This window comes from Callospermophilus lateralis, chromosome 2 (genome assembly GCF_048772815.1).
Source record: "Callospermophilus lateralis isolate mCalLat2 chromosome 2, mCalLat2.hap1, whole genome shotgun sequence".
Classification (NCBI taxonomy): Eukaryota; Metazoa; Chordata; class Mammalia; order Rodentia; family Sciuridae; genus Callospermophilus; species Callospermophilus lateralis.
Window position 1 is genome coordinate 6605974 of NC_135306.1, and position 19492 is coordinate 6625465.

The 19492-nt window shown below is 49.2% G+C and overlaps 1 protein-coding gene across 8 annotated transcripts in view; it reads right to left on the bottom strand.

The window, feature by feature from the left end:
• Positions 1 to 11058, bottom strand: part of Lrrc8a (leucine rich repeat containing 8 VRAC subunit A) — a 29625-nt gene extending 18567 nt beyond the window's left edge. For 5 of the 8 annotated variants that reach the window (XR_013090337.2, XR_013090336.2, XM_076845316.2 and 2 more), the window contains exons 1-2: positions 10941 to 11058; positions 7884 to 7989 (exon numbers count right to left, since the gene is read on the bottom strand). The gene's annotated coding sequence lies outside the window, so the exon portion shown is untranslated. Of the gene's footprint in view, positions 1 to 7883; positions 7990 to 9361; positions 9666 to 10367; positions 10681 to 10940 lie in introns of those variants that run through there. The other 3 variants (XM_077108797.1, XM_077108798.1, XM_077108801.1) reach the window with 3 other exon arrangements.
• Positions 11059 to 19492: the final 8434 nt, after the last annotated feature.

Consider the following 19492-nt stretch of genomic DNA (forward strand, 5'->3'; position numbering starts at 1 on the left):
TGTATGAAAATAAAATGAAAAGAGCTGGAGTATAGCTCGGTGGTACAGTTTCATGAGTTCAATCTCCAGAACCAAAAAAAAAAAAAAAAAAAAAAAAGCTGAGAACACCTAAAATGTATGATCTGTGAAAGCCCAGTCACAAAAGGACAAATACTGCAGGATTCCACAGTGAGGTACATAGAGGGTCATTCACAGAGAAGGAAGAAGAGCAGGTAATTCACAGAGAAGGTCATTCACAGGAAGCAGAAGGCAGGTAGGGAATGGGAAGACAGCATATAGTGGGGACAGAGTTCCTGTTTTGCAAGCTTATAGGTTGTGGAAAAGGATGGTGGTGCACACCTATAAACCCAGCAGTTCTGAGGCTAAGGCAGGAGGATCTCAAATTCACAGCCACCCTCATCAATGGCAAGGCACTAAGCAACTCAGTGAGACCCTGTCTCTAAATAAAATACAAAATAGGGCTGGGGATGTGGCTCAGTGGATGAGTACCCCTGAGTACAATTCCTGGTACCCAAAAAAAGAAAAGTGGTGAGAACAACAGGAATGTACTTATGGCCACTCCCCGTGCACTGAAACATGGCTAAGATGAGAAGTGCTATGTGCATTTCACCATAATAAAAACAATTAAAAAGAATAGGACTCCATTCTTGTTTTAAAATTCTGTCAGTAAAAATTTCATTACTGAAGTGAAGTTAGCCAATCCCAAAAAACAAATGCCGAATGTTTTCTCTGATATAAGGGGGGTGACTCAAAGTGGGGTAGGGAGGGAGAGCAGGGGAGGAGATTACCTCTAGATAGGGAATAGGGGTGGGAGGGGAAGAGAGGGAGAAGGGGAATAACTATGATGGTGGTCATCATTATACAAAATACTTGTTTGAAGATGTGAATTTGGTGTCAACATACCTTATATACAAACAGAGATATGATAAATTGTGGTATAAAGGTATATTAAGAATTGTAATGCAGGGGCTGGGTTGTGGACCAGAGGTAGAGCACTTGCTCGCACGTGTGAGACCCTGAGTTTGATCCTCAGCACCACATAAAAATAAATAAACAAACTAAAGATATATATATATATATATATATATATATATATATATGGTTTATCTGTAAAAAAAAAAAGAATTATAATGCAAAAAAAAATCAATAAGAGAGTTCATGTATAATGGCATAATTTGCAGTGAACATACTTTATATACAGTTATGAAAAATTGTGCTGTGAATGGATAATTATGAATGTAATGCATTCCACTATTGTCATGTATGAAAGAAATAAATTTTTTAAAAAATCTCATTACTGTTCATACAGAAAAATCTGGACAGCTATACATAAATTATATGTGGTGAAATCTGTGGGTAGGTAAGATCATAGGGTTATCTATGTTACATATTCTTCTATTATTAAAATATGGCATGTTTGTGAGCAGAAAAAATACTTGGAAGAAATCAGAAGAACTTCTCACCATGTGGTTTATGAGATGTGAGAAAAAGGTCAGTCTGAGCGTCCTGCCCTGCCTTGCCCTGCCCTGCCCTGGAGTTGGGGGCCACTCCACAGGTCACTGCATGCTCGCCACGAGAGCAACACACAGGGCAGGGGAGAGCTCAGACCTCGGAGCTGGACTGAAGTGGCCACTCAAATACCAACTCCAGCACTTCCTCAACAGGGCCACAGAGTCCCAGCTCTAAGATGGGACCATTCCAGCATAAGATGAATGATTGTGAGAATAAGGATGAGGGAAAATACTGCATGTCAACTGGACACCCAGCACAGTGAGAGGCTCACTGTGGTTCCACAGCCCCACCTGCCATCACGGAAGAACCCTCCCAGAATTCAGTGGGGATAGAACTAGGTGAGGGCTCAGCCACAGCACCAGTATCTCTGAGAAGAAGCCAGCCTACCCAGAGAGCCCCAGGACCTCTTGGTCTCTTCTTTGCTCAGGATCCCAAGAAAGGACCAAGGGTAGAGAAATGGCCATCTGCTCTCAAAACCAATCCTTGAGCATCTACCCCAGTCAACACAGTTGATCCCTTTTTTCTTTTCTTTCTTACTATGATGCCCATATTGGTTCAAAGTCCTGGGCTTAAGTGATCCTCCTGCCTCAGCCTACAGAGCTGCTAAGACTACAGGCATCACAGACAGTTTCAATTTCCTTTTGATGCTTCTTACAGAAAAAAGAATAAACAACAACAAAAACAACATGTAGTGGGGTAAGTGGGGCATTCCAGTAATCCTGAGACAAAATGATTGAAAATGAGGCCAGTCTCAGCAATTTAGTAAGACCCTGTCTCAAAAATTAAAAAGTTAAGAACAGGCTGAGGATGTGGCTCAATGGTTAAGTGCCCCTGGGATGAATCCCTAGTACCATAAAAACAAACAAAAAAAAATGAAAAGGGTTGGAGATGTGGCTCAGTGGCTGAGTGCCCTGGGTTCAAGTCTTAGTACCCCAAACAAACAAACAAAATGCTGCCGCTTTTGTCCTCAAGGAGACCACCCAAGCATGTCCCAGACCCCACATGGGCCAGCAGAGATTTGGGCAGCTCCCACACTTGGGAGGCAGTGGGTAGACAGGGCACAGAGAGCCTTTTGTTAAGCACAAACAGGGCTGAAGGGAAAACTTCCCAGGCAGGAGGCTGGTGCCCCTCCCCTCGCACAGACAGGACCGCCCCTCCAGTTCTCTCCCAGGAAAGGGCTGTTCCTGAGAGACCCCAAGAAGACACTGAGTAGCTGGTCCTGTGGGGTGGGGGGCCCTCCAGGCCTGTGAATCTGCTCCAGCCTTGTTCTGCCTCCAATCTGAAAGCCAGGAGCGGGAGGAGAGGTCTCACACTCCTCTGGCACACACAGCCCTCAGCTACCCAAGAACAGAGCACTGCCCTCCAGGCCCCACACTCTCTGGGTAGACCAGGCTGCAGGCTAGGGTGTTTCAGGCTGGGGACTTACCCTGCACAGAAGGGCACACCCTGACTTCCTGGGGAAGTCCGAGGAGAACAAGTGTCAGCTCCAAACTGCTCTCACATTTGGGCTGGGCTTCCCAAACAGGTTCCTCCTCATGCAAACTTGCCAAGGCAGAACCTGCCTTCTAGGCTGAAGGGTGACAGGTGAGGAACACCCCCTCAACGTTCCCCCATTAACAACCCAAGCCAGGACACAGGGAGCACCAGGTCCAGCCTAGGCTCAGGGCCTGTCTTTACCCTGTGCAGAGCACTGCCTGAGTCTTAGCTCCCACTCTCCTGGCACACCAGCAAGGTGGCTCCCCTGCTCACCAACGTGACCTTGGGAAAGTCACTTTGCCTCACAGGGTCTGGTAAAATGGGCTTACGTGTCTACTCCCTGGAGTTATGGTGCAGACTAAACAAAGCAGTTCCTGTAAAACTTTTGGACTGTGTCTGCCACATAGTCAGACTAATTTTTGCTGATGTTGATATTATTTTGTTTGTTGTTTGTTTATTTGAGAGCTTGTTCGGATGTTCTAGCAGGGGAGCACAGCTATTCATATACCCTTACCGAAGAATGGGCCTCCTCTATCGGGGAAGGTCGTCCTCTTTGACATAGCATGCAGCTTTGGGAGGGATGCACAAGGAGTGGTAGGGAAGGAAGGGGACATCCGCCTAGCCAGCCAGATTAGTCGAATGTCTGTTTATTTGAGAGAGGATCCCCCTATGTTGTTCAGACATGCGCACTCAAGCGATCCTCCTGCCTCAGCCGCCTAGGTCACTGGTATACACAAAGACAACACCGCCTTTACAGTGAAATCTGAGATCCAGAAAAGTGAAGTCACCTGCCCTAGGCCACACAGCTGGAAGTTAGTGGGAAGAAATATCCTAGATTTGACATGCAAATGTGCCAAACTGCTTCTGAGGCAAGCAGGTGACCTGGACTATAGGGGCCCTTAGAGATGCTATTCCTGGGATGAGACTGCTTTACCTGAGTGGCACTGGAAACAAGGTCTTTGCAGGAACCCCTAGCAGGCCACACTCAGATTTTTCTTGCCTTTCAGGTGTTAAGGAAAGGAGCTCAGCATTGGGTCGGGGCCCCTGGGCACTAAGGGGTCCTGAAGGCAGTTATGACTTGCTATGAACACCAACACTGCCTTCCAAGACTAGCTGTGAAGCATGGGCATAAGCACTCTGGACAGGCTGCAGATGCAGGGTCTGCTGAAGTCCCAGGGAACCAGGCACTGTCCAGCCCCAGGTGGGCCAGGAAAAGGACTGAGGGTCTGGCCAAAGGTGAGCTGTCTGCTATCCCACTCTCAGGACTGTAGGGGAGTTGCCTCCAGGGGGCCAGTTGGGAGATGTAAGATGCCCCTGCAGGGCAAGAGTCCTACTCCATGTTACTTTCACTGCTTAAGGCAGCACATTTGTCATGCTGATGGTCAGAGGGTGCAGGTTTAGCAGGTGGCGTGTGAAAGCTATGGAATTTTACAGCCACTCTTATTCCACCGGAGTGTCACTCCAGGCGTGAGGCAAAGTTGCAGCAGGCAATTTAATTTTGAGGTTTTACGCCTCAAGAGACATTTAGATGTACAGAAATTGCTGTAAGACACAAGATACAGAAGAAATGCTCCAGGAGAGACAGCAGGGAACATTTGTGACTAGGAGTAAAAGTCCTAGAAACCTCAGTCCACAGACCTTCAACAAGGGAAGGTTAAGCTCCCTGACTCCCGCATGCACACACACACACACACACAAACACACAGTCACTAAAAAGCAAATGTCCAATCCCAGTCTTAGGGGAAGTTTAGCCCTGCTCCCCAAAAGGTAGGGGTGTGGGTGGCAGATGACCTCATTCACCAGGGATGGGAACCAGGGCTGAAAGAATGGCCCCTGCCAGCATCCCCACTGCAGCCTGCAGACTATTAGCCTGACCACTCGGGGAGCTTCTGCTAAGTATATTCCTGGTCCAGCCCTCCTGACTCATTCCAGATATCTGGGGGTTGGCTAGGAGACACAGAACTTTAAATAAGGTCCCTGGGTGACTCTGAAAGACCCCGAAAAGCCCAAGACCATACAGAAAAAGAAGCAATGTTGGGGAATAGAAGGAGCACGGGCTGCCTAGCCATGCAGACCTGCACTTGAGTCTCAGCTTCACCATGTACAAGTTGCACACCTTGGGGCGAGAGATCTCATCCCTCTGACCCTTGGTCTCCTTGACTGTCAACTGGTAAAAGTACCTCAAATGCAAGGCTGGAGAAAGGACAAGGTGGGAAGGTGCATGCAGTGACCCTGCACACCATTCAGCACTCATGAAGTGGCACTAAGGATGATTATGGGAGGTGAAGATGTTGCTACTGGAGGGAAGAGAAGTTGGAGACCACCAGCATCATTTATAGGATGCTCTGCCAGGCAGGCCCTTCTGGGAAGGAAACAGTGCAGGGGATGACAGGAGGATGAGACATAGGAGAGGGTAGAGCAGGACAGGGAGCCTGAGAAAACTGCCAGGTGAGGCAGACAACAGGGCTTCCAACAAAGACCTCATCCCCAGCTGGATTCTGACAAACTGCAGTCTCCAGATTCCACAGATTGAGGCTGCTGGGCCTGAAAACTCTCCTTGCAGAACCAATCCCAAAGTCATCTATGTCCCCAGAGAGATTCTTTTTTTTTTTTTTTTGAGGAGGTATTAGGGATTGAACTTAGGGGCACTCAACCACTGAGCCATATCCCCAGCCCTTTTTTGTATTTTACTTAAGAGACAGGGTCTCACTGAGTTGCCTATCATCTTACGTTGCTGAGGCTGGCTTTGAACTCACAATCCTCCTGCTTTAGCCTCTCAAGCAGCCGGGATTATAAGCATGCACCACCATGCCTGGCCCCAAAGATTCTTTAGAATCTGGTCCTAGGATGGAACCCACTCTCCTCACCTGGGCACACTCAGAAATAAAACTAGAAAGGAGCATTCTAACAGGACCAAGACCAAAATAAACCACAAGTAATACAAGGGTAACTGAGTCAGCACCTGCCTGTTTCTGAAGGTCCAGAAAGAGCCAAACTAAGGCATGTGAAACGACTCCCACAACACTCACTGGTGTCCTCAAAACCCCAACCTGGGCTGCACCTTAGGCAGACAAAAAGCCAGTTAGTCAAACCTTCGAGCCCAGACCATGTTGCTCCCTGCAAGCTGTCACTGGCACCCAGGAGGAATTCTGACCTCACGGAAGTAGGACTCACTGCCTCTTGCTCATGGCTGCCCTACAAGAGACTCCATCTCAGGCCTCCCCTCTCCAGGGACAGAGTTCCTCAAAACCAACAGGAAACTCCTACAAGGCAGGGCCCAGCTTTGCTGACCTTGTCCCAATAAACAGAAGAATGACCAGAACCACACACAAGGCATTCCCCACCTCCCTCTACTGCTATAAATGCCCAGACAGAAAGCCAGAAGGCCAGCACCACCGAGGGAAGGGCACTGAGGATGGTGGTGCCAGACGCCCCTTCTGCAAGCTAGATTCACCAGATCTGTCTACCTCTAGTGTCAGAAAGGGGGTCAGTGGTTGCCATTCCAGGAAACAGAAGCAAGCTGCAAATCAGCAGCTTGAGCAGGATCTGACTCTTGTGAAAGTCAGCACACAGAAGAAATGGCCACGGAAGGCTTTACTTCTCTCCTTTTCCACTGCTGAAGATGCAGACTGGGAGAGGCTCATAAAAATCCAAAAAGTAAAGAAACATACAAGCCCATGCCATACTTTAGTTACTACAAAAAAAAGGCCTAACATAACTATTTCTCTTAAAGTTCAGGCTGGGAGGCTGGGGCCTTCTTTCAGGAAACGCTGAGGTGGGCATGGAGGCAGGGAGGCTCAGGCAAGAACTAAGGACCTGGCCCAGGACTGCAGGCTCTTGTTCCAAGTCTAGGTCCTTGCCTTCCTCCCAGCGGCTTTGGGCATGCTGCTTCCTCACTCAAGGCTGCCTCCACATCTGTAAAATGGGGGCAATGGCCACTGTCCAAGTGTCTGCAAATGATCACATGTAATCACTGGCATGGATGGTCTCTGCAAATTGCCCAGCAGTTCCTGCTCACATAGCTATGGCCAGGGACAACTTTTTGGGGACACACATTCTGCTAACGGTCTTCTCAATGTCAGCACAGCTAACCCTCAAAACTTTCTAAAGGAAGTAGGCATTAAGCTTATCCTCTTTTAAAAAGATGAGAAAACTGAGGCTCAGAGAGGTTCAATGATAGCCCCAGCCACTTGGCAGCTGAGAGTCAAGCCCCGGTCTGACTACAGATCAGATCCTCTCAGGCTCCTGCCTTGAGAACTCTTTTCCAAACCACAGGCCAAGCAACACCAGGCCCTGTGGACATCTATGTGATCAAGTAAGAGTAGGGCTGGTAGGCTGCTGTCAGGGGCAAAGTACTTTCCTCGCATATGTGAAGCCCTGGGTTCCATCCCCAGTTCCCAAAAAGAAAAGACAAAAAAAAAAAAAACAAAGACCCCAACCAAAAAAATCAAGTAGGAAACCCACATTGCTGGCTCTGTCTCAGACTCATTCTTCTCAGCTCAATAAAGTCAAGGCTGTGAGAAGTTCCACAACAAGCACAACAAGACCTTGTTTCTCAGAACTATCTAACCACTGAGACCAAAGAGCCTGGTGTTCCAGGGAATACACCTTGGGAAATATGTCATGTGGCAGCTTTGTCAGCAACCACACTGATAAGATGGGGGTGGGGGGAGCAGAGGGTCAGCACACTGGCATTCACAGAGCACAGCAACCAGACACTGCTGAGCTGGCTGCTAGGGCAGGAGGAGGGACAGCAGACAATTCTGTCTTCTGCCACCTCTGTCTGGGAATCCCCGGGGCCTATAGTGAGGAACCCAAAGGACCATGGAGACGGAGATGCTGCCCTCTGCTCTGGGCTGGGACAGGCAGCTGAGGGAGACTGCCGCAGGCCTTACCCCAAGACTCCTCTGCTATCTGCGCTTCGGCTGGCGGCGCTGAGGCTGGCTCACGTGTGCCTGGGCAGGGTCCTGGCATTCCTCTCGCTCCATGGACGCTGCCTCCCTAGGAGGAAGCGAGAGCTGCTGTGAGCAGGTGTTTGTGTCACTATCAGAGCTACCTGCCAAGCTGCCAACGTTTCTGAAGAGCCAGGTGGTGCCAAGGTCTGAGCTGGGCTCCGGGGGAGACAGGAACTACCTAGACATGGTGTCTCAGGCACACAACTAGGTCGTCCAAGAAGATGCCAAGTTAGCAGCACCTAGAAGGCCCAGGGCTCTGCTGGGGAGAATCCAGGAGATACATGACACCAGCTAGAGGAGTGGGGTCAAGGGAGGCTTTGTGGAGGACTACTGGGGAGAGGCTGAGATGGGAGGGGTGGGAAAGGAGCACTCAGGGCAAGAGTCACACCACAGTCCTGACTGCAGGAGAGAAGAGGTACCATCTACAAAATGCTAGATGCTCCTCCCTACCTAGCTCTATCTTCTGGGAAGTGTTGAGACAAGAAATACAAGTGGGTAAGATGGGCCAGCAGACTCCAACTCAAACAGAAAGCAAAAACATCATCCATCATTCAGACTACACAGTGCCATCGACCACACCCCCAGCACTCTGCTCAGAACTGTTCACAAGTGAACAAGACAGGGTGAAAAGAAGTAGGAAGAAGTGTGGGCACTACTCTAGGCTCAGGGGGTAGCAATGAGGAGACAGGAATTGGGCATGTGGCCAAAGCATGAGCATGAGTTAGTTCGGGAGCTGAGGAAAGACTCAGGACCTGAAGGCACTAAGGAGGCACTGTGGAACAGTTCAATAGCTTGTGCCAACAAAAATTTGTCACACCTACTTGGTTCCAGGTGATGTTCTGGGAGTACAGAGGCAAAGGGGGCATCAAACTTCACCTCAGCAAGATCTAACACTGTGAAGTTTGAGACACAGCCACAGGGAGAAGCAACAATCAGTAAGGCCACAGAGGTAACCTTAGCCATCCAGCCATCCAAGAGCCACCAAGACACAGAGGCCATCCAGGCCCCTCTGCCAGTCCCACACTCCTCAGCAAGGATGGGGACATGGCTAACAGTGGGAAGGAGAGTCACTTGCCCATGGCAAAGCTGGTACAAGAACCTGGGCCTCTGGACTACCTGATTCTTCTAGTCCCTCCTGCCAGGAAGCATTCCCTGACCATCCTGCATCTTCACTCAGCCAACTCCTCCTTCCCTGTGCTCCTTGGTGATATTTCCACTATAATACTGGCCAGTGTCTCCTCCCAGACTGCAACTCTGAGGAGGCAGGGACCATATCTTCCTAAGGCCAGTTCCAGATAAACGACAGAATGAGTCAGGGATGGAAGGGTAGAATGTGGGGTTCTACATCCATTCCACCTGAGCCCCCATCAATCTGTCAGGCTGTGCCTCAGTGTCCCCAGGTGAAAATCAAGACCTACCTCCATTGTCAGGACAGGGAGTCAAGAACCAGGCTGATTCTCTTCCTCCAGTTCCTACAGGTGAGACCCAGACCACACCAGACAGCAAACCAAGCCCCTGCCACCTCCCTGAGAGTCCTGACTCACTGGGACATTCCTCAGGCGCCCCCACTGTCCAGAAAGGCTACTCAGTGTTTGCAAAGGAAACTGCTTCCCAGTGGGCATGCCCAAGGCACAGAGGGCAAACCCCATCTGCTGAGTCCCAAGAAGTGACACACACTACCTGTGCCCCTGCTCTGTGCACCAAGGTGCCAGGAAGAAAGAGGCTCAGCAGACTCCATCCCAAGCAAGGTCTAAGATAGGGAAGCAGGGCTGCTCAGACTCAGTAGAAGCATCTCTACAATACCAGGTCCCCCAGCACAGGTCAGCTGTCCTTGCCTCTTTGGGCAGCCTCAGAAAGGGGACCTTCATGGAGGCTACACCCGTGTCACCCCAGCCCACACCTTGGAACACATGCCCACTCCCCCACCCCCAGCCTCTATACAGGAGTATCACCAATGGCCCACCTCCTGTCCCTTCCAACAGTGTTCACTGCCAGGGGCTAAAGGTACTACTTATAGAAAGGACAGAAGAGGCCCAGAGAACCTTCATCTCTCCAAACCCCTCCTCCACGACTTAGCCCCCAGTTCCCTCCTCCTCACCAAGCTCTCTCCCTGCTCTCCTGTCCTCAGAAGGCACCCCCAGGTTGGGCAGGGGAAGAAGTGCCAGGAGAACCGTGGCTCACCAGACCCACCCTGTGATGCCAGCCCAGTCCCCTTCAGGAAGAGATTACCACACAACCCCAAACCCATGACTCCTTCCCAAAAAAGGCAATAAGTGCATCAACCCAGGACCAGCTGGGTCTTGGTTCACTCCTGCTGGGAACCAAGGGCAAGGGCCGGTCAACACCATAGCAGACTCTCCAAGAACCCACAACCCCAAGCCGTGCTCCCTCTCCCAGGACCAACAGCGCTGCGTCTCTGCCCACCTAGACCCTGGCCAGGCCCCGATCTCACTAGACGTGGCTCTTCCGACCCGCTGGATGCACCGGGCAGGACAGAGGCCGGGGTCTCAGACCCCGAGCTGGTCATCCTGGGAACCCCAGCCCACACCGGTACCAAGAGCCCAGCCAGGGATCCTGCCCCCAGGTCAGGGCACTGTCCCCGCATGACCAGGAGCAGCGAGCGTCCGAGGGGAGAGGACGCGCCGCGGAACCCAGCCCAGGACAGCTGCGGGAAGGGGAGCGTGTGCGCAGAGGGCATCCGGGGACCGGGGATGACACGGGGACCTGGGGAGCCGGCGGAAACTCTGGGTAAGAGCGCGCAGCGGGCTCGGGGTGCTGGCAGGGGGCTCGCGCGCCGCGGCTCCAGCGAGAGGGTGGGGCCCTGCGTCCCGAGACCTGGACCCCGCAGGGAGGCCCAACCAAGCGGCCGCGGGACGCGGGGCAGACGACCCGGAGGGCAGAGCCCTAGCTGCCCCGGGGGGGGGGGCGGGCAGGGGCGCGTGCGAGTGAGCGTCCAAGGTGACAGCTCGCGCCCCCGGCCCCACGCGACACACTCACCTGGGCTCTGCGCGCCCGACCCCACAGCAGGCCACCCCCGCCCTGGCCGTCCAATCCCGCCGCCGGCCGCCGCGATCCTCCGGCGCCTCCTTTTGTTTGTCCCTCACTGCACCACTCAGTCTCCTCCGCCCCGGAAATGACGTCACCGCCAGGCGCGAACGCCGCGCTCAGGGTTTCGCCATGTTTGTGAAGGAGCTGGACCTCACACTACTCTCGATACCGCGCATGCGCCAAGTTGCTTGCGGGTGTAAATAGCGGTTCGGGCTCCGCCTACTTAAAGGCACAGGAACTGTTGCAACCTCTGGGATGAGCTGAGAGACTAACGGTGAAGTACTGAAACGGAGGTGAGTAGCCGGTTCTCAGCTAGAGTGACTCGAGGTGGGCGGCGAGTTGGGGAATACTTATTAAGGAATCCGAGCTTGATAGTGCCAGAGCGCTTGATGCGTTGTTCCCGGGGTATGCGGAGTGGCTGCCACCAAAGATTGAGGTGCGAGTGGGAACGATTTGTGCGCGCTGTCCGCAGATGCTCGCTCAGCCACTGGAACCAGTCAGAACAGTTACCTCTGCACATTCATCCCTGATCCACCACGTCCTGGCGGGGAACCTGAGTCCCGAGGTAACAGCGAATTCTGGGTAGAGCTGAAGCTCGAGCCTGGTCCTCGGATGCTCCTAGGTCCTCACATGTTCAGGTTGCCAATAAGGCAAAAGAGTTAAAAAATAATCCATACGCTAGAAAACTGTGCAACCATTAAAAGAAAAATAGTTTAATATGCACTACTTTGGAACAACTTCCCAGATACAGTAGGTTAAAAAGGAAGGAGCAGTAAGAATATAGCTGAGTGCTTCCTACCCTTTATGGGTTGTAGGTTTGTTGGTATCTGCGGGTGTGCGCGCCATCTGTCTGATAAGATGCAGAAGTAGTAGACAACTTGTTACCTCGCTCAGGAGAACTGGGGCCCTGACTGCATCCCACCTTGTGTGCATGTGGTTGTGAGATGTCCAAGTTGTTAACTGGTTGCCTCACACAGAACAGGGTCCTGGGTACCTCCGCAAGGAGGAAGCACTTACTACCTTTTGCACAAATTGATTATCCAAAATGAAGTGCTGAGGTCCCCTGTGGAGCCAAGGCCTAGTTTCAGCTCTCCTGCTGGGAGGTCTTGTTTTCCCCTTTTAATACAGGAGGAAAGGGCCCCAGGGAGGGAAGGGAATCTAGCAACCTCAGCCAGGAAGCAGAGAGGCTGGGTTGGAGCACAGGAAGATTTTACAGTAGTGCCAGTTTGTGATCCCTCTTGTCCTGCTCCCTACTGGGAAGCTGCTTTGCTGTCAGTCATGTGACACCCTGTGGGGCTGGCTCAGGAAGGACATCCAGTAGCTTCTTATTGCCACAAAAGTGGAGCACACGGAGAGACAACCTGGGATAGAGAGGACTGAAGCAAAAGTTGATGGCCAGAGCCTAGGATGAAGTCCAAGGCTAGCTGCCCCTTTTCAATCTTGAGACTGTGCACCTGACACCTCCTCTCTGGGCCTCCATGCCCCCACCTGTACAACAAAAAAACAGAACTACTATAGCAGACCCTGAATGACACCCCCCAAATCATTCCTTGTCCTTTCACCATATCAGTCCCATTTAACAGAAGGATACTTGAGGCACAGAGAGGTTGAAAACTTGCCCAAAGAAGGTTCCCACAAGACCTCACTCCCTCTTCCCCAGGAGAGGATGTTAGACTCCTTGGTAGCTCCCTCAGCTTCCTGGGATCATCAGCAGGAATGCTTGGGATTACTGTAAAGGGACTTTGAAACTGCTTTTGTTAAAATCAGTGACTTGAATTTGGTACTGTAGACGCAAGATAGGTAACCAAAGGCAAGAGAAAAGCTTGGCATTTCTGCCCTCACTTTGCATCTCTCTCCTTTGCTGCCTAATCTTTGGGTCAGATTCCTGCTCAACTCTGCAGATAGACAAGTTGTTCGTCTAACTCTGTTATTCCTTCCCCTTTGAGACTTGAAGGCACCCAGATAAGAATAATTAAGTAAGAATTTTTCAAGATTTGCAAGAACATTAGAGTCAATATATTGCCTGGTGCCAGCATTTGCAACATCCTTTTCCAGACCCCCAGAGCCATGCCTAGGAAGTTCCAGTCATTTTTATAAAATTGGGAGAACTGCATCATTCTCTCCCACAGTCAACTTGGATTCTAGGAACAATAAGAGTTGAAACTACCCCAAGCAGCAGCCACTTTCTTATGGCAGATCATGATCAATCAATGTGTAGTCTGACCAAGACTAGGTGACTACACATGCTTCTCCCCCGCCCTTCTGATCTTCTGGCTTTTCCCTTATTTAACCCAAAAGCCCTTGTTTGCTTCCCAAAACTGGACTGAGAATCAGTCCTCCTGATACTTCCCAATTCCCTTCCTGTGTCACTGTTACTTTTGCTGATTGACTTTTGGGGTGAGTGGCCACACTTGGTCTGTTGGGACTTCCCACCTTACCTAGGACTGGTAACACTCCTGAGAGCTAGGTGAGCTGCCAGAGGCTGAGAGTCCGTGGAGAACAGGACATGCACACAGTTTCTGTCCTGAGTCTAGCAAGGGCAACAACCTAACTAGTGGCCTGTGTTCAGGACCCTAGAGGCAGAGGGGAAGGCCAACCAGGCTGGAGTCAGACAGGGCTCCTCCTAGGAGGTAACATTTAACCTGTAGCAGAGAAGTAGGTGAAATGTCTGGAAGGGGTAATGATGAAGCTGGAAGCTGATGCTGGCTTATTCCCTGCCCCTTCTGGGTCTTCTGTCGGCGTTGTCCTTTCCCCCTGGACAGTGACTGCAGTAGGTGCTTCTGTAGCTGCGCACCCTCAGCTCCAAAGGGCCTGGCTCCTGATTTTCTAATGCAAGTGGTAGTGATGAAGGATCACAGCAGAGTTCAAGCAGTGAAGAAGTTCTGAGCATTGACTTGTCATGCTCTACTTGTGAGCCACACCCCCATCCCTCTTTTCATTCTTCTGAATTTCCATGTACTACTTTTGCTCACTTTTTCTCTATTGAGTTTTTGGTCTTTTATTATTGATTTGTAGGAATCTTTTATATGTTAAGGCTCACACTCTATTAAAATGGCCCAGTTACTTGTCTGTTTCCCTCATCAGATTGTGCAGTGCTTAAGGAAAGGATCCTATTAACCCTCTTTGCATAGTTGTTAGCATAGGGAATAGCACAGTGGCAGGTTCTGCACCAGTTGTTGAGAATAAAAAGCTTAATACAATTGAGTTTTTGTAACTGAGGTCTCTGTTGGGGGTAGGAGATAAACATTCATTCTGTCTTTCAAAGATTTATTGAGCCAACTACTGGGGAGGCTAAGACGGGAGAATTGTAAATTTAAGGCCAACCTGGACCACTTAGCATGACCCTGTCCCAAAATTAAAAAAAAATAATAATAATAAGAGCGGGGATGTAGCTCAGTATAGAGGACCCTTGGTTCAATCCCCAGTTTTAAAAAAAAAGTGTTTGAGCAGCCATGCTGTGCTAGGTGCACAAAGCCCACTGGAAGAATGGATGTGTAAGCATGACAAAAATAGCAGGAGTGTTCATAGATACCTGGACATGAACTTGCTTGGTCATATGGTTGCCATTCATTGAAAAGCCTATCTTTCCCCCAATAACTTGTCTGGGAACCCCTGTCTAATAGCAGTTGATCAAAAATGTGAAATTTATTTCTGGATTGTCAATTGTCTTCCATTAATCTGTATATCTGTCCTTTAAAAAGTCCCATAAGGGGGCTGGGGATATAGCTCAGTTGGTAGAGTGCTTGCCTGGCATGCTTAAGGTCGTGGGTTCAATCCCCAGCACCACAAAATAATAAATAAATAAATAAATAAAGTTAACAACTACAAAAATATTTTTTAAAAAGTCCCATCAGGGCTGGGGATGTGGCTCAAGCGGTAGCGCGCTTGCCTGGCATACGTGCGGCCCGGGTTCGATCCTCAGCACCACATGCAAAGAAAGATGTTGTGTCCACCGAAAAATAAATATTGAAATTAAAAAAAAAAAAGTCCCATCAGCCTGGCATGGTGTCACATGCCTGTAATTCCAGCCGCTAGGGTGGCTGAGACAAGAGGATGGCAAGTTCAAAGTCAGCCTCAGCAATGGCAAGGCGCTGAGCAACTCAGTGAGACCCTGCCTCTAATAAAATATAAAATAGGGCTGGGGATGTGGCTCAGTGGTTGTGTGCCCCTGAGTTCAATCCCTAGTAACCCCCCCAAAAAAAGTCCCATCATCTTGTGTATAGCTTTGAATTCTGAAATTGTACATACAGTGTGACTCCTACAACTTTTTCTTCTTTCTCAGGAATTAATTTTTTTTTTCTTTTTTCTTTCTTTGGAGTGGGTATTGAACCCAAGGGTGCTTAACCACTGAGCCACATCGCCAGCCCTTTTTAGTTTTATTTATTTTTTAAAATTGACAAACAGCTTTATTTTGTTTATTTAGTGTGGGGAGCCACTCTGAATGATTCCGGCCTTCCATCCTGAAGGGAGAGACTTTGACCGATCACTGCATTTCATAGTGACCTGGACGTTGTCCTGGTTCAGGAAGTTAAGGGCATGCCTTCAATGTAGGCATGTTGCCCCTTGGGTTGAATTACACTCACCTGTCCCTTGTAACTCTGCCCCTTCTGACCGTTTTTTGGATGAAACTTCCTAAGAATAAAGGTTCCTCCAATAAGAGCCCACTTCCAAACGTGCTTGCTCTCTCTCACCAGCCTCTCGTGACTTTCTCTTGCTCCCCCATTTGGGGAGCCTGAGGCTGAGAGCAGAGAAGCCATCCTGAAGCTTTTTTAAAGGTGAAGTGTGTCTGTGTTTTATTTGGTGTCCCTGGAAATTCACATGAGCGACCTTAAGTTCAGCTGCCGGTGCAAATCATGGGCAGCAGGTGGTGCCCAAACAGGGACTGCTCAAGGTGAATTTCCAGGTTGACTGAGAGAGCGTGCTATAGAAATTTAGTGAACCGTGTTTTTTTTGTTTTGTTTTGTTTTGTTTTGTTTGCAGGGGAGGTGGTGGTCACAGAGGAAGCAGATAGTTTCAGAGCCAGGGACATTAAACAATTATCATGGGCAGTTCCATGTCTTCAGATAAAGAAATGTATTTAATATTTCTGGAGACAAAAATCAACCAGAGAGGAAAACAAGTTAGGAGGGCCCAGCTGACTCCGTTCCTGAAAACGGTTAGTGACTATACCCATGGTTTTGTCAGCAAGATTTGCCAGATTTGCATACTTGGGAGAGGCTAAATAGAAAATTATATAAATTCAGCCCCTCTGCCAAGCTGTCTAAAAGTACAATAGAGAATGTTCAGTAGCTCTGGACCTCTTTAGAAATGTGTCTTTTTGAAGATCTAGAACAGGACCGATGGTCCCCCAAGGACCTGCTGAAAGGGCTTCAGAGAGCCATTAGGAGTTTGGAGCAAGAGAAACGGCCCGAGGCTACTTCCAAGAGGCTTTCTCTTTCTGTGGTGGGACTGAAGGCAGAGTCAATTTTCGCTCAGTCTGCAGCTCAAAAACTGCAGACAGGCAGCTTCAGGGCAAGACATAAGACCAAAAGTTCAGTCTCCGCTGAGCCTGAGACACCCAGCAGCTTAGAGGAGCATCAAGGGGCGTGTTCCAGAGAGGAAACCAGCCCCCATTGGATTTCTGTGAGGCAGTTTAAAAATGGAGAGGAACAAAATGGACAGGAAGATACAGGCAAAAAAGATTCACAGTCTGAGGGGACTCAATCAGAAGATGAGGAAGACCTGGAGGAGGGTTTTACTAAATTACCTCTGGCTGGCTGGGCACCCGACATTCGAATTGGGCTGCTCTCCTCCAGGAGAACAGGGTTCAATAATTACTCTGAACTGGCGGTCGCCAAGCTTACATCCCTACAACGTGACCTTAGAAGAGCGCAGGAAGTGGGGGAAGACATTACAGGTTTTCAGCTTTTTCCAGTCTTTGAACAGATTAACTGAAAAACCAGCATGTCTGCATGCATGCTGCAGTTCCTTTTAATACTCTAAAGGAGCTCCAAAGCGCTTGCTGTACCTATGGTTCCAAACTCCACCTTTATGCAAAGCCTGCTTGGTTCATTATGCCATGAGCCTTTACCCCAAAATGACTGGATTTTGATGGCAAAAGCTTGCCTTTCCAGGGGGGTGATCTTCTCCTTTGGTGATCTCACTGGACTAATTATTGCACAAACCAACCGGCTGAGAGGAACAGGAGGCAAGGCTTTGATGCCCCCTTTGGAGATGTTAATGGGAACTGGGGAATTTGCAGACCTAGAGAGACAATTGGATTATGATTTAGCCATTTATGATCAGATCACTGCATGTGCCAAAAGGGAGTGGCTTGAAATATCTTCCTGGGATCAGTCTAAATTGGATTTAAGTCAGATTAAACAGGATCAAAAGAACAATTCTCCAATTTTGTAGCACGCCTGTACCAGGCAGCGAACAGATTGATGGGAGACTCAAATGCCTCTGACTTCGTAGTCAAACAGCTAGCATTTGAAAACGCCAATCAAGTTTGTCAGGATATCCTCTTACCCCATCCGGGAAAAAAGGGACAGTTTCTGAATTCTTTCACCTTTGTGCAGATGTTGGTCCCACACAATTTCAAGGTTTTACAGTCCCGCAGCTTTAAAACAGGTACTCCATCCCCCATCCCAGACACACCAATTAAAAAACCATGGTGTTTTAATTGTGGCAGAACTGGGCATTTGATGCGGGACTGCTAATCTCCGCACTTTAGGGCAGAGGCCACCTCCTTTGCGCTGCAGAAACGGGCAGTGGCAAGACTCTGAGCTATCTATTCCACTGTTGCAAAGGCTTGTTGATCATCCAGCTCTGGAAACCCACCGCATACCTGCTCCCCGAGGTCTGGTCTTTGTGCCTTCCCGAAAATTAGTAGAACAGGTGCAGGCTGTGGCCCAGTCGCTAGGCCGCTCCTTGGGCCTTCGGGTACAAGAACTAGGAGGAGGTCATGGCATGCATAGAATCAGGCTGCAACTGTCCAAACAACCTTCAGCACATGTGTTCACAATGGTGTCACTATGGGACAGAAAGCTGCCTGGCGAGGGGGGATGGGAACAGATATGTCAGCAGCCCACCTCCAATTCTGACATCACTTTCGCCTTCTTCGGGCCAAAAACAAGGGGTGGGACCTGCCCCAGGCCCCACAAACAATGGAGGGCTCTACAGTATTCACCGGAGGAGGAATCAGAGTTGCAGTCATGGTGGACTGTCACTATTACAGCCAGCCCCACCCAGACAGTACTTTTATGACCAGCTGTGGTAATAAATTTAACACCTGAAATGGGACCACAGTGAGTTCCTGCTGGAATCCATGAGCCATTACCCCCAGGTACCATAGGCCTAATTGTGGGACGAAATGATTTAAAAGAGGGAATTCAGGTAATGCCAGGGGTTATTGACTTGGATTTTAGAGATTAAAATCACTGTGAGATCAGAACATGCCATTCGGCTCTCTACAAAAAGACGTGCTGGGGGGCTGGGGCTGGGGCTCAGTGGTAAAGGGCTCGCCTAGCACATGCGAGGCCCTGGGTTCAATCCTCAGCACCACATAAAAATAAATGAAATAAGGGTATTGTGACCAACTACAACTAAAAAATAAATATTAAAAAAAAACCCCACGTGCTAGCACAGTTAATACTTCTGCCGTGGGTTCTGTGAATAGCCCGCTTAAGACCTCAACTTCCAGGTCCCCATACCAAGTGTACTGGGGTCAATTAATCCATTAGGAGCACCCCTTAGTGGAATTTAAAATCTATCATTAAAAATTTCAAGGTATTATAGATACTGGGGCAGATAAATCTGTTTTATCGGGCAGATTTTGGCCCAAAAGCTGGTCTTTACATATTGCATCTGCCAATTTAGAAGGCATAGGACAGATCTCTCAATCTGCTCAGAGTGCCCAGTATCTTTGCTGGGAAGACTGAGATGGAAATACTGGAATTTTTAAGCCTTATTTTTTGGACACATTACCGGTAAATTTATGGGGCAGAGATAGCCTCAGCAGCTTAGGATTATTATTAGTAACTCCAAATTCTATCACGTCATTTGAGGGACTTAATCAAGGATTTACTCCTAGGGAAATTTACAGGAAGAGTACCTACCCATGACCCCATCTCCCCAACTGAGATTAGTTAATGCACCCAGCCAAAATTTTTGGCAGGGACCCTGACCTTTTCCCCAACCCAAAGAACAGCAGAAGAAATTAACTGGCTCACAGAACAGCCAATTTGAGTTAGTCAGTGGCCCCTAACAGGGGAAAAACTTAAAATAGCCCACATGTTAGTTGAGGAACAACTTCAGATGGTCATTTAGATTCTACACTCAGTCCTTGGAACATACCCATCTTTGTAATTAAGAAAAACTCTGGTAACTGGAAATTATTATAAGACCCTAGAGCTGTTAATCATGTTATAGAGCCCAGGGGAGCATTACAATCTGAGCTTCCTTTTCCTACAGCCATTCCTTTAGATTATTATTTGATAGTAGTAGATCTAAAAGATTTT